We start from the raw sequence: 14398 nt of genomic DNA on the forward strand, positions 1-14398 counted from the left end.
AATGTGGGAAAATGTAAGTTAATGCGGATGAGAAGGAAGATCAAACCTGTAATGTTGGGATGCAGTATTGCTAGTGTCCTGCTTGACACAGTCAAGTCGCTGAAATATCTGGGCGTAACGTTGGAAAGCGATATGAGGTGGAACGAAGATGTGAGGACTGTGGTAGGAAGGCGAATGGTCAGCTTCGGTTTATCAAATGGTTCAAATGGCTCTGAGCAATATGGGACTTAACATCTGAGGTCATCAGTTCCCTAGAACTTAGAACTACTTAAACCTAACTAACCTAAGGACATCACACACATCCATGCCCTAGGCAGGATTCGAACCTGCCACCGTAGTGTTCGGTTTATCGGGAGGATTTTGGGAAAGAGTGATTTACTTGTAAAGGAGACCGCATATAGGACGCTTCTCCGCCCTATTCTTGAGTACTGGTCGAGTGTTTGGGATCTGTACCAGGTCGTATTGAAGGTAGACTTCGACGCAATTCAGAGGCGAACTGCTAGATTTGTTACTGGTAGCTTTGAACAACACATGAGTGTTTCTGAGATGCTTCAATAACTCAAATGGGAATCCCTGGAGGGAAGTCAACGTTCTTCTCGAGAAACAGTCATCATCATCAGCTTGGACAGTTTCGAGCCTCTGGCCGAGTCTGTATGGAACACAGGCCATCGTCCTCTGTCTTGCCACCATCTCTCCATCTTCACCTTGGTCCAGTCTTCTCCTTTCTTCTGGACGCAATCCTCTACTCCTTTCATTGATCTGTCTCTCGGTCTTCCTCTTGGTCTCTTTCCTTCCAGTTTCATCTCGTGTATCCAAGGTAGACTTCGACGCAATTCAGAGGCGAACTGCTAGATTTGTTACTGGTAGCTTTGAACAACACATGAGTGTTTCTGAGATGCTTCAATAACTCAAATGGGAATCTCTGGAGGGAAGTCAACGTTCTTCTCGAGAAACAGTCATCATCATCAGCTTGGACAGTTTCCAGCCTCTGGCCGAGTCTGTATGGAACACAGGCCATCGTCCTCTATCTTGCCACCATCTCTCCATCTTCACCTTGGTCCAGTCTTCTCCTTTCTTCTGGACGCATTCCTCTACTCCTTTCAGTCATCTGTCTCTCGGTCTTCCTCTTGGTCTCTTTCCTTCCAGTTTCATCTCGTGTATCCTCTTCATCTCCACTCTCTTAACGTGTCCATACCATCTCAGCCTTGATTTCTCTATCTCCTCCTGTAGTGGTTCGACCTTTAATAACTCTCTGATCCTCTCATTTCTTAACCTGTTTATCTTTGTCACTCCAATACAGTTTCTAAAGGACTTCATCTCACTAGCTTGTACTTTGCTTTTCTCTCTTCCTTTCATAACACAGGTTTCTGGTGCATATGTCAGGATCGGGACATAGTATAACTGGTATATAGCCTTTTGACTGGTTTGGGGTACATCCTTGCTCCATTTCAGGCATCTGACACTCTTCCGAAATGCTTCTATTTTCTCCCCCGCTCCTTTAGTTCTCGAGATACAGTATTCGAAACCGTTCTGTTCCCCTTGCGCCAACATATATCGCGCGTGCATAACATTTTAATGTCCCTACCTAGTGTAATATTACTGTAATATTCCGGCTGTGAGTACCAACGATGATACTTTGGAGTGACGACAACGCTCTTTGCTGTGAAAAAAGAGCATCTAGTTTTTTTTGTTTTTTTTTTGCAGTTGTTTGAGATAAGGAATGCCGATTGGACATTATGTTTTTTGGGGTCAGATAACTTTGCATACAGCCGTAATTTGAAGTGCAGAGGGCAACTTGTAATCGCAATTATCAAGAATAACAAAATTTCTAGTATGAGTAAGAAGATAAATATCGTCTACGAACTTTTATTCGATGTTGGATCCTTAGAGCTTCATAAAACTATTATTGTGTTTAGCAATGCAGCGCATAGTGATTTCTTCGCGAATTAACAATACTGGGCGATCTGCTACTATCACGTCCGAACGACGCGCAATATTTCGCCGTAGGCGTGTGTGCTCAAGATGTTCCCTAAGTGACTAGTTTGTTAGTCAGAAGTTACCCCACTGCCACTGTTGCTCAACCTTCTAACTCTGAAAGTGTTTCCAGAAAATCTTCCGGCTATTGTGAGTACTTTAGCTGCCGAGAGAGACGGAGTCTTCATCGTGAGTTATAACAGTTTTCTCCTACTTTGTCTGGCGTTCTCTGAGAACCGAAGAAACGGAGACCTCCGACAGCCAACTCATTCTGTACCTAACCATTTCTCTCCTTACACCAGCCACGAAGTAAACATATTCGTCTATAGTCTGTTTTTTTCGCAGATTGTTTGTATTAAACAGGTAAAAAATATTAAAATGTATGCATCTAGGCAAAAAATCAAAAGAGAGTTTTAAATGCAGTACCTGTCTTATCTATGTCGAAGTCAAAGGTCAAGTTAATGTTTTTTGTTGTTTTACAAAGTAGCAGTTCATTTTACCACGAAGATAAAATACGAAAAATTAGGGCGTTGTTTTCCCTCGCTCTGTTTGCGAGTGGAACAGGAGAGGAAATGACAAGTAGTGGTACATGGTACCCTCCACCACGCACCTTACGGTGGCTTGCGGAGTGTCTATGTAGATGAAGATGTAGAAGTTTGTACAGAAATCTCAGTGCACGAGTCTTGCTGGGACCTGGTCAATTTTCTTACATAACGCGGGATACACTTATACTAAATGGTGTGCCGTGTACGGCACTATGGGTTTAGGTTGGCACTAGCCGCCTAGCTTGGTCATGGTTCCTCTCGGCCATGGAGGTAAGAATAGGGGGAGGTGGCGCTACGTATCCCAGCCGTACTACGTTTTGAAGCCATGGGGGCGTGGCTTGATGCCATGACATTCTGACCAAAACATTGCCAGTGTGCTATAGCGCTGCGTGTATTACAGTCGTTAATTGCACCATATACGCATGTAACGTCATCAGATTGGTTGTTTCAAACGTTTTGTTTAAAATAAAATCTCGTAAAGGCGAAATTCCGCGTCTCTTCTGATTAAAAATAGTTTTTAATGTAATATTACGAATAGCTAGTCTTCAATGTAAACGATACAATTTTGTTAATTCAGTAATAAACTTGTATCACAAACTAAATAATAGAAACTGAAAACTAAGTTAGCTATACCCTCCCTCCAAAGCCCCATAAATACATCTTGTTTGTAATACGTACTGGATCATTTCAGTTACGTTACACTAATGGGAAACACTGTTCATTACCACCAATATTTACTGAAATACGGTACATAGAATGGCAAATCTACACAGTGTCCTGTTTAGGCCTGTACTTTACACCAGTTAATGTAGTGTTAGCTTTTAATTTGGTACATGATGAAGACAAAGTGAGTTACTCAACACTTCGATTATCGACGATACGTACGTATTATACTGAAACGTGAACTTGAAAACTAAGAATTTAATTCTTTGAATTAACATAGCTTTTGCAAATGTTTTGGGTGTGTAGGGAAAACTGATGGTACAGCATTTTCTCGGAGCCTTACTGTTGAAAGGGAAGTTCGGTCTATGTCCTCTTCTCGGAAATGCTGAGAACAAATAGTGCTCCATTTAGACGCACGCCTATTCTTCCTCTTCACGGCATTCTCCCACAGAGCTTTCCGACTTTCATTTTTAGGAAATCTAAAACACGCTATAGTACAAGTACCGATGTAGCACACGTTCATTCACAATGAAGTTGTAAAATCACACTTAACGAGACAACTTACATATGAAATGTTATTCCCTTCGATTTCGCATCACAATCAGAACGATTCGTACATCCGAACACCACACAAGTCACCATAATAACGCAAAATCCTTCCAAAAGCGAGCGACAAGCCTATGCACACAAGCTTACAGCAGCAATGTTTTGGTCTGACTGAGATGGCTACCCTCGGCTTCACATAGCTTCACAGCTGTGACGTCACGGCCTCTATTCTTACCTCCATGCTCTCGGCGATGGGGGGACCTCACATGGGATCGCAGGAGATTAGCGGGGAGCAAGAGGGCTGGCGGCGGCGCGAGGAGGAAGTGAGGGACAGACAACAACGTACAGGTCGCACCTGCAACTGGGCAGTGTTAGACACGGCTATCGTCTCGCGACCCCACTAGAGGGCGCCTCACAGCCGAGAGGAAACATGACCAACGTAGGTGGCTAGTGCCAACCTAAACCCATGGAGCCGTAGACGGCACAATGTTAACGACTTACAGAGAACGCTTCTTTAACGGCTTTTTCGATGTAACTTTAAACTACAACAAGCAGTCAATACTTATAACAAAAGACAATCGCTAGATCCTTTTAAGCCGTACAACTAACTTTCTCATTCGACATTTTTCGACCAGAGATATAGTTTACCACTTATTTAAGGAAAACCGTTTCCTGCAACCTTGCGCATTTATTTTGACCAGGCAACCATTGTAGGTCGTACCACTCGCTCCTTCCGGCTCCTTGATTTTTCCCTTACCATCTGTGCATGTCCTGTCCACCTCTCCCCCACCTTCACCTACCTTGGCCTCACCATTGACCGCCACCTCACCTGGATCCCTCATCTCCACTCTATCCAATCCAAAGCCAACAATCGCCTCCGACTCCTCAAACTCCTCTCTGGCCGGACATGGTGGTTGAACCCCTCTATCATCCTCGACACCTAGAAATCCTTAAGGGGGGTAGGACGTCAAACAGGCCGACTTGGAGCACGAGAGGCAGCACAGAATCTCCACTGTCTATACTTTTACAAATAAATTCATAAAACTTTGTCAGCATGACAAGGAAGGATTCAGAATTCACACTCATAGCAGTGGAAGTTCGAAAACATAACGAAGTAATTTTTTTTACATGTGAAATTTCATCATTTTCTTCACTTAGTAATGGCAGCATTTGTTGCTATAGGTACACTTTTCTACATAAGTAAGAAAGATTCTTCGATAAATTTTGCACAGCATACAAACCATACTTAAAGGTGTATGAAACTCTAGAATTTTCCAAATATATTAAAAACTGTGGTAAAAATTGAGGTAATTATCTATAAAATTTGTTTTTCGTAAACATGAAGTTTAAAATATAGCAGCTCATTCGTTTTTTCATAAATCAGACAAATTCTAGAGTTTCATACACCTGTAAGAATGGTATGTATGCTGTGCAAAATTCATCGAAGAATCTCTCTAACTTATGAAGAAAAGTGTACCTATAGCAACAAATGCAGCCATTAGTAAGTGAAAAAATAATGAAATTTCGCAGGTAAAAGGAAAATTATTTTGTTACGTTTTCGCACTTTCACTGCATTGAGTGTGAATCCCGAATCGTTCCTGGTGATGCTGACATTGTTTTATGAACTTATTTGTAAAAGAGTAGACACTGGATATTAAAATGTCGTGTGATGCCTCTCCTGCTCCAAGTTGGCCCGTTTGACGTCCTACCCCCCATAATCCGTCCCATCCTCTGTTAGGCCAGTCCTGCCTAGATATCTGCCCCCCCCCCCCAAATTCTATAAGTCCCTCCAGATCCTAGAGCACCATGCAATCCGCCTCGCCTTACGTATACACCTCTCATCCCCCGTGCGAATCCTCTATGGCCTCATTCCTTTCCCCCATCTGCTCCTATTCCTCGAACATATCCTCATACTCTACACCTCCCGCCGCCTTGATCCCCCTCACCCCCTGGTTGCTCCTCTCCTCTCCCATCCCTGCCCCCTGCCACTCCTTCACTGTTGTATCTCCCCTACCCTCCATCTCTACACCCTTCATCTCCTTTCCCCAGGTGGCTTCCATCAACTCCCCCTCCCGGATGATGCCCTCTCTCCCTCCATTTATCCCTTCTATCAACTCTGATCCTCACCTCCCCCTCCTTTCTTCTGTTCTTTTCCCAGTCTCCCTCTTCTACCCCCCTTTCATCCTCTTTTTTCCCCGCCTACCATCTCTCTGCCTCCCTTCTCTCCCCTGAGTCCTTTTGCGTTTCCTTCCTCTGACTTTCCCCATTCCCTCTCGCGTCTACCCTGCTCCCCGGTTCTTAGTCCTGTCCCTCCGTCGGTCCCCCCTCCTTTCGTTTTTCCTCTCCTCCCCCTTTTTTCCCCTTCATCTGTCTTTGCCTGTGGTGTGTCATCTTCATGCACTTTTTAGTGCATTGTTCCCAGTGATTGTTAAGTGTTGTGCGTCTTTTCCGAAGTGTTGCGAACGGCCATCATACCGTCGCTGGGTGTGATTTTTATATCTCTTGCGATCAGAAACCAGACTGTCGCAGTTTTGTTTTAATTGTCTGTCTACTATTTCCCCTGTCTGCTTCCTGTGTATTTTATTATCATCACCCGCCATTTGTTTTGTGTTTTAACTTTCCACAATTTTCCACCGTTTGACAACTTACGTCACCTTTTAATCGCCTGCTTTTATTGTTGTTTATCTTCTTATGTTTTAAAAATTCTGTACGCTGAAGAGCAGCGTACTCAGCTGCTGCTAGCCCGCCCCCTTCGGGGGAAGTCGAAATCCAATACAGGAAAAAAAGAATTTGGCCGTAGTCGCCATCTTGGATTGAGTTTCATGAAAGAGAAGTTCTGTTTAAAATTTAATTTCGTACACGTTGATACTTTTTGTTTTCACGTAATAGTTTTCGCAATCGCTCCATCGTAACGGTTCGACTATTCGGCCGATGGACGGCGGCCACACAGCCAATCGGCGCGACTCCTGTGTTCAGCTGGCGGCCGCGCGGGCTCGTTGCGAAACGAAACGCCGGCCTTCACTGACTCACACACTCACAGCAACTTCCTAGCTACTCCCTGCTCTGTAGCCGGCCCGCGGCTTTCCACAGATGCCCGCCCTGCTCGCTTCCGCCAGTTTACAGTCACGCGTCCCGCAGACTGCAAAGCTAAGGGCGTTAGGAGCACAGCTCTTTCAGAAGTACGGAGGAGAGCGATTACAGACGGGGGCACTCGCAGTGATGGATGGAGGAGGACGGGGGGGGGGGGGGGGGGAGCGGCAGTGGAGGGGAGCCGCCCCTGATGGGTATTCATTTCGTTTGCGAATACAAGGAAAGACTTGTAATCTTAAGGTCCAGAATTTTATAACGTACAGTAGCTGGACGATTACCGTTTAAATGATCTGAAAATATCCATATACAACTAATAAAAAACAGATCTACAAAGAGAGTTGCAGGATCAATTACACACTGGCCATTAAAATTACTACACCACGAAGATGACGTGCTACAGACACGAAATGTAACCGACAGGAATAAGATCCTGTGATATGCAAATGATTAGCTTTTCAGAGCATTCACACAAGGTTGGCGCCGTTGGCGAGACCTTCAACGTGCTGACATGAGGAAAGATTCCAACCGATTTCTCATACACAAACAGCAGTTGACCGGCGTTGCCTGGTGAAACGTTGTTGAAATGCCTCGTGTAAGGAGGAGAAATGCGTACCATCAAGTTTCCGACTTCGATAAAGGTCGGATTGTAGCCTATCGCGATTGCGGTTTATCGTATCGCGACACTGCTGCTCGCGTTGGTCGAGATCCAACGACTGTTAGCAGAATATGGAATCGGTGGGTTCAGGAGGGTAATAGGGAACGCCGTGCTGGATCCCAAAGGCCTCGTATCACTAGCAGTCGAGATGACAGGCATCTTATCCGCATAGCTGTAACGGATCGTGCAGCCACGTCTCGATCCCTGAGTCAACAGATGGAGACGTTTGCAAGACAACAACCATCTCCAAGAACAGTTCGACGACGTTTGCAGCAGCATGGACTATCAGCTCGGAGACCATGGCTGCGGTTACCCTTGACGCTGCATCACAGACAGGAGCGCCTACGTTGGTGTTCAACGTCGAATCTGCGTGTACGAATAGCAAAACGTAATTATTTCGGACGAATCCAGGTTCTGTTTACAGCATCATGATGGTCGCATCCGTGTTTGGCGATATCGCGGTGAACGCACATTGGATGCGTGTATTGGTCATCGCCATACTAGCGTATCACCCGGCGTGATGGTATGGGGTGCCATTGGTTACACGTCTCGGTCACCTCTTGTTCGCGTTCACGGCACTTTGAACAGTGGACGTTACATTTCAGATATGTTACGACCCATTGCTCTACCCTTCATTTGATCCCTGCGAAACCCTACATTTCAGCAGGATAATGCACGACCGCGTGTTGTAGGTCCTGTACGGGCCTTTCTGGATACAGAAAATGTTCGACTGCTGTCCTGGTCAGTACATTCTCCAGATCTCTCACCAACTGAAAACATCCGGTCAATGGTGGCCGAGCAACTGGCTCGTCACAATATGCCAGTCACTACTCTTGATGAACTGTGGTATCGTGTTGAAGCTGCATGGGCAGCTGTACCTGTACACGCCATCCAAGCTCTGTTTGACTCAATGGCTAGGCGTATCAAGGCCGTTATCACGGTCAGAGGTGATTGTTCTGGATACTGATTTCTCAGGATCTATGTGCCCAAATTGTGTGAGAATGTAATCACACGTCAGTTCTAGTATAATATATTTGTCCAATGAATACCCGTCTATCATCTGCATTTTTTCTTGGTGTAGCAATTTTAATGGCCAGCAGTGTAGAATAATGAAAAGCTTTATAGGGGAATGAAACTGATATCACCAAAAAGAGTAATTATTTCAATATGGCTATGTTGTTCCTTACAAAATCTCGGTCTTCGGATAAGTAGTGCGAAAATTTTTGTGTAACAAATGTACAAGAGACCTCTTGAGTGCGAGGTCGCAAGTTCAATCTTTAGCAAGGCACATTTGAAAGTATTTCATCACAGTAAAAATATTTTTGCAGATTATGCTCTGTAGCACTGTCACTGTGGTGTAGCGCTATGATACTAGAGTGCTGCATAGAGGGTCGTGAGTTCAAAATTCATCTTAACTGTAAAACTTTAATTTCTGTATTCGGTTCGAGGACATTCTAGAAGTATCCACAAACATCAGGAGTCATTGTACTGGAATGTTCTGTAACTGTATATATACCGTATGTGTTCTGGCCGGAGGCAGTTCACCCCGCGCTCTTCTATGTGCGAGTGATGAATAAACCTTAGTTAAGTTAGTGTTCGTCATTCATCTAATTACACCTTCTTCTACGTGACATTATTAGGTGTTATTGACTCACCACGTGCATCAGGAGGGCGACATAAAATCAATGTCCGGGAGTTGCAGAGATCAACCTTCTATGGGTTCGCACCTTCAAGATCGAAGACGAACTCCGTGGGAGCTACAAACCGTGCAGGATGTTCAGCTAGGTATGCACAAGAGTGCGTATAGAATCATATTGGTGAAATAGGGTGATGAGAACTGATGGAATGTGATGGCATGCAACCGAATGCGAAACAGTCTGTCACGTATCATAATGTGAAACTCGCTATTCTTTAACGTGTAGCTGCAGATAGTACGATAATATGTTTTATAGGGACGGATAAAACAGACATCCAGAGGTTGAATTCGTTCGGTGCTTCCAGGTGGTATGAACTGCAGCGTGACACACTTTTCATGAGAGATAGTTTGCTTTAAAGGATCAACCAAAAGCAAGATATTTTGACCAGCTTTTGGCGTAAAACAGCGTTCGCACCATAATTGTAGTTCTCTTAGACCCATTTTCCCACTCTTGCTTACTGTGACATAAATATTCCTTACTGCCATTGCAAATTCACGCACACGAGAAAGAATCGTACGGGGCGGTGCATCTCCAACTTCTCGCAGCACAATAAATGACTTTCCAGTCAATTTACTATCCAGATTACCAGTAGGTATAATTCTATACGAATGCGTTAAGGTGTTGATGTTAGCTCATCTTGATGCAACTCTCTTCATACCTCTAATTTCCAGCGTTCGTTTCATATGCATTTCCTCCTCAAATCCCGACTGGTCGGTTATGAAAACAAAGACCTTACTGAACGATGGGATAAGTTTGCTTATCTCATCTACAAATTTTTGGGCCGATTCCGCAGCTTGTTGTGGATAGTCAGGTTGCTGCTACAGTTCGTCATGCTTTCCCGGCGATCTGTTGACATCTTGGATATTCGGGAATCCATCCGGGTGTTCGCGTCGTTGTCGCACGATATTTCAGCAGCGTGCCTCGCTGTCTTCTTCAGGTGCTACCTGAGACTGATCCTTGGGTCTTTTTTCGATCGTGTCTAGTATTTATGCCTGGAAGGAGCTGGGCGTTCCGTCTTCGGTCCGCGCCGAGTCGAGTGTTCTGTCTGTGGTCCGCGCCCGCCACACTCGGCTTCAACGGACCCCTCCAGTCGCGGATGTTCCGGCTGCCGTCCGCGCCCGTTTTGGCCGTCCTCAACGGTTGTGGTCGTCATCTGAGGTGTGTCAGACCCGGTCTGAGATGTTGGGTACTCTGTCTCAGGACTATGATTTCCACTTCTGTTTCGTGCTGGGCGCTCCATAATCGGTCCGCGCCTCGTCGTGTGTTCCGTCTGCGGTCCACGACAGCCAGACGCGGCCACATTGGCCCCCTCTGGTCGCCGGTGTTCCGACCGCCGTCCGCGCCCGGCCTGGCCGTCTTCTGAACTCGAGTTCATCTACATCTACATCCATACTCCGCAAGCCACCTGACGGTGTGTGGCGGAGGTTATCCTGAGTACCTCTATCGGTTCTCCCTTCTATTCCAGTTTCGTATTGTTCGTGGATGATCTGGGGTGTGTCAAATCTGGTCTCTAGTGTCCGACACCTTGTCTCACGGCTGTTCTCTCAGTCTTGTAGAATCCCAGCAAGCTCAAGCGCTGGATTCCAGGCAGTGCTGATTTGGTATCCCGAGTCACAGTTGATTAGATTGTCTGTGACCTTAATCTCAATGGCTTCTTTAATGACACTGTCCCAAAATCTTGAGGTCTGTGTCACAGTCTTGGTGTCATTGTAATCCATTGAATGACCAAGTTCCAGACAATGCCCTGCTACGGCTGATTTAGTTGCCTGTCTGAGTCTGGTATGTCTCTGGTGTTCTTTACACCTGATGTCCACAGTTCTGGTGGTCTGGCCAATGTATGACATCCCACACTGGCATGGTATGTTGTAAATACGTGGCTTGCGTAGCCCCAGCATAGCCCCAATTTTGGTGGGTGGGCAAAATATGCTTTTGATGTCATATTTCTGGAGAATCCTGCTGATTTTGACAGAGATAGGTCCGGCATATGGCACGTATGCCCATCTTCTATGATACTATCTTTGAGATTTCGTTATCTTACGTCTTCCAGTTCTGTAGCACTGTTTGAAGTAAAGCAGCCATCCACTGCTTCCTCGAAATCACTGTAATCTATGTTGCGCGCACTTTGATGTGCATAGCATAATAGGTCACTATCATGCGCTTCCTATAAATTCTACCCAGCTCCCTTGAAACCCGCAAACATCAGTTTCTGTAACAAGTCCTTCTTGTCCTCCCTTGAATATTCATTAGTTCTCTTAAGAAGTAAACGCTTATTCGTAACTGCGTGTTTTTTTTTTTTTTTTTTAGTATGTGGCGGATCATCTCCCGTGTACGTAATGATGTTTAGCACCTGCTCCTTGTACAGCGACTGTCCTTTACTACGCTTCACTGCAGGTGGAATTTGTGGCTCCTTGTCCGACTACATGGCTCGACACCTATTTCAGTATCACTTTCACTTGTTAAGCACGTATCGTCATCAGTGTACTTGTCATGTGCATTGTCCCCACAGCCGAGCGTCTACCACACCGCACATTCCACTGACTCATCTTGCAAAAACGTTAATATTTTACCTACCACTTCTTTCTCACTCTACGAAAATTCTTGGATTCCTTTCTCATGGAATGTCAACTTCGGTACTAGCCACCAGCACTGTAGCACTGTTGTGAGTTACTCGTCGACTAAGCAGTTCAACTACGCTCCGTTCCTTCATGCTGTGCTCAGCATTGGATACCTCGAGTTCTGCCCCCTGTTGCCATCAGCAGCCAATATTGTGGCTACGTGGCAGACAAAATATAGGGCGTCGAATGCCATAAGTATGATTGGCCTTTCGCGACCTCCCACTCAAGGGGTTCTTTGTTGGAGCTATTGAACTGTACGACAGCATGCTGGGGTTCTCGAAAATGAGAGAATATATGTTGCCAAAAGAATCGTAAGTGATCAGTATGCAGGCATTTTTACAAATGAAGTCGTTAAAGATCACCTAACTCACATTGAGCGAACAGTAGGGCTGAACAAAATGACTGGCAAGGCGCAATACATCTTGTAGAGGGTATAGTATGGACGTATTGGAATAATTAATGTCGGGTGATAGTTTTAAAGTAATTCACACGACATGAAAACGTTGTGGAAATGAGTAGATTTACTGGACGCTAGATTACCCCAGGGAAGTATTTACAGTTGGCCGGCTGGGGAATGTCGAAGGGAAGTGACAATAGGCAGCTTAGGGCGGCTCAAGCTCTGAGAAAGCGGTAACGTGGCGCAGCCTCCAGGCACCTTAAGATGAGTGACAGTGGGTGGGTGGTTGACTCCATGCTGGTGTACCGGGAAGCAGACAGAGAACGTGTACGCCTGTTCATAAACGTCCGTCATCCTGTTTTCAGGAAACATGCGAGAAAGCCGCGCAAAGCTATGGTGAAGCGGTCAACAGAGGTCAAAATATGCGTGTTCGTGACTATAGCAACTTCATGCTGAATTCACGGTCCACAGAGTCTGAAGTAAATCAGGTGATGAGCGGCAGAATGAAATACGCTGACCTCCGATGGGAACGTAGGACCGAGGAATTTGAAGTACTCTCCTGGGAGTCAGAATTCCGGAAAAATTGGTGTTTGTGCAGACACTAACCTTGATGGGTGGCCTGGGAGCAGCTAAATAGAAGAAGTTGAGAGGAAGGGAAATTTTGTGGGAATTTGTTCACTTCCCAGAGCAGGCATCGGTCAGTGCTGCAATTGGCGTAAGTGATTTTGCTGGAGGGGAAACCAAGGCGAAGAGCGGACTGGGAGAAGTCCCTGTAGAGGTCTTCCGTTCCCAGCTTGCCTAGAGTGCAGACGTGGCGTTCTTTACTCAGCTTGCCTGAGAGAGAGTGAGCATCTCTGCAGTTTAGGACTTAGCAAATGGAACGATTGAGCTTGGAGATGGAAAGTTTTGGTTCAGCTATGTACTGAGAAAGACAGCTAGGAGTGAATAGAGAAGCACAGCCTTGCAGCACCACGAGGTCTGCCGACGTCCACACAATGATGCCGCTCCGCCACGCTGAATTCGGTGATATTGCGCCCGCTCCGGCCACTGATTAATTTGTTGGATCACGTCGGCAAAGTTTCCACGAGGGTTTCATGGGCCGCGTATTGTAGAATTCTTCTCGCACTTCGCATTACGCCTGGGTCAGTCGATGGGAATTACTTTTGAGTTGTCGCGCTTTACTCCCCGCAAACGCAATGTATTACCACTGCCTGATAGGAGATTCTTGTAATGTGATGATTGAAGGTCAGGAGTTAAAAAATAAATTTGTGCTAATCGACTGCATCTGTTTTCAACCAAGTAGTTGAAATCCCAAGTTACTTTCTTAATTAATTTTATGTTCAACATTTGCATCTGGTGTTCAGTAGCTGAATATAACATCAATGTGCACCCCTTTTTAATTAAAAGTGATCAATTCTGAATAAATTAATGTCAACACTGCCAGCGCAGTTCAATCAGGAGTCACAGGGCCATACTACTTTTTTTGCGTTATCCGATATTGCAGCAGTTTTGCACTCTCTGTTGATCTGTTAGTCAATTAGTTGGGGTGAACACACGCCTAAACCATCTAAGTGATGGGTGGGGTGTTACAATGAATGTGTAATGTGAATGCAAAACAACTCATTCTACATCATTACGATTAATCGTACAGATGATCCATGGAACATGAGACTAACTCAATTCAATACTTTCCTTATTTCGGTAAATTCTTTTTGTTCCAAAAAAGAATCTAAAGAATCGGCATACGGGTATCGATATTTCACAAACGGACGTAGTTATATTTTGTACAATGTCGACAAAGAATTTCAATATTTTTGTTTTCATAGTATACCTGGTACAAGCGATGCTGCAATGATATCAATCAGTTAAACCATCAATTTGTTATCAACACGTACGAATACATTCTCGTGCGAGATTGCTTCTTTTTTCCAACTTTAAAAGAATGAATTGTGTCATTAATGAACATTAAACACAAACACGTAAAAATGAAGTAAAAATCTTAAAAATGTACGGACTCGTTTCACGCATTATCCTACAGAGTGCACGTGAGCAGGACAACGATGTGGTTTCCACATAAATCGATTTGAAAATCGTTGATGCAGCTTGCGACAGAGGTTTAAAAGCGCGATGTGGGGACACTGTTGGCTATGAAAAATTTTAGTCGCAGGAAAACAATTAGTTGAAAGAAAAGGATCTACGACAGGACTAACAGAAAA

Source organism: Schistocerca piceifrons, chromosome 9 (assembly GCF_021461385.2).
Source record: "Schistocerca piceifrons isolate TAMUIC-IGC-003096 chromosome 9, iqSchPice1.1, whole genome shotgun sequence".
NCBI lineage: Eukaryota > Metazoa > Arthropoda > Insecta > Orthoptera > Acrididae > Schistocerca > Schistocerca piceifrons.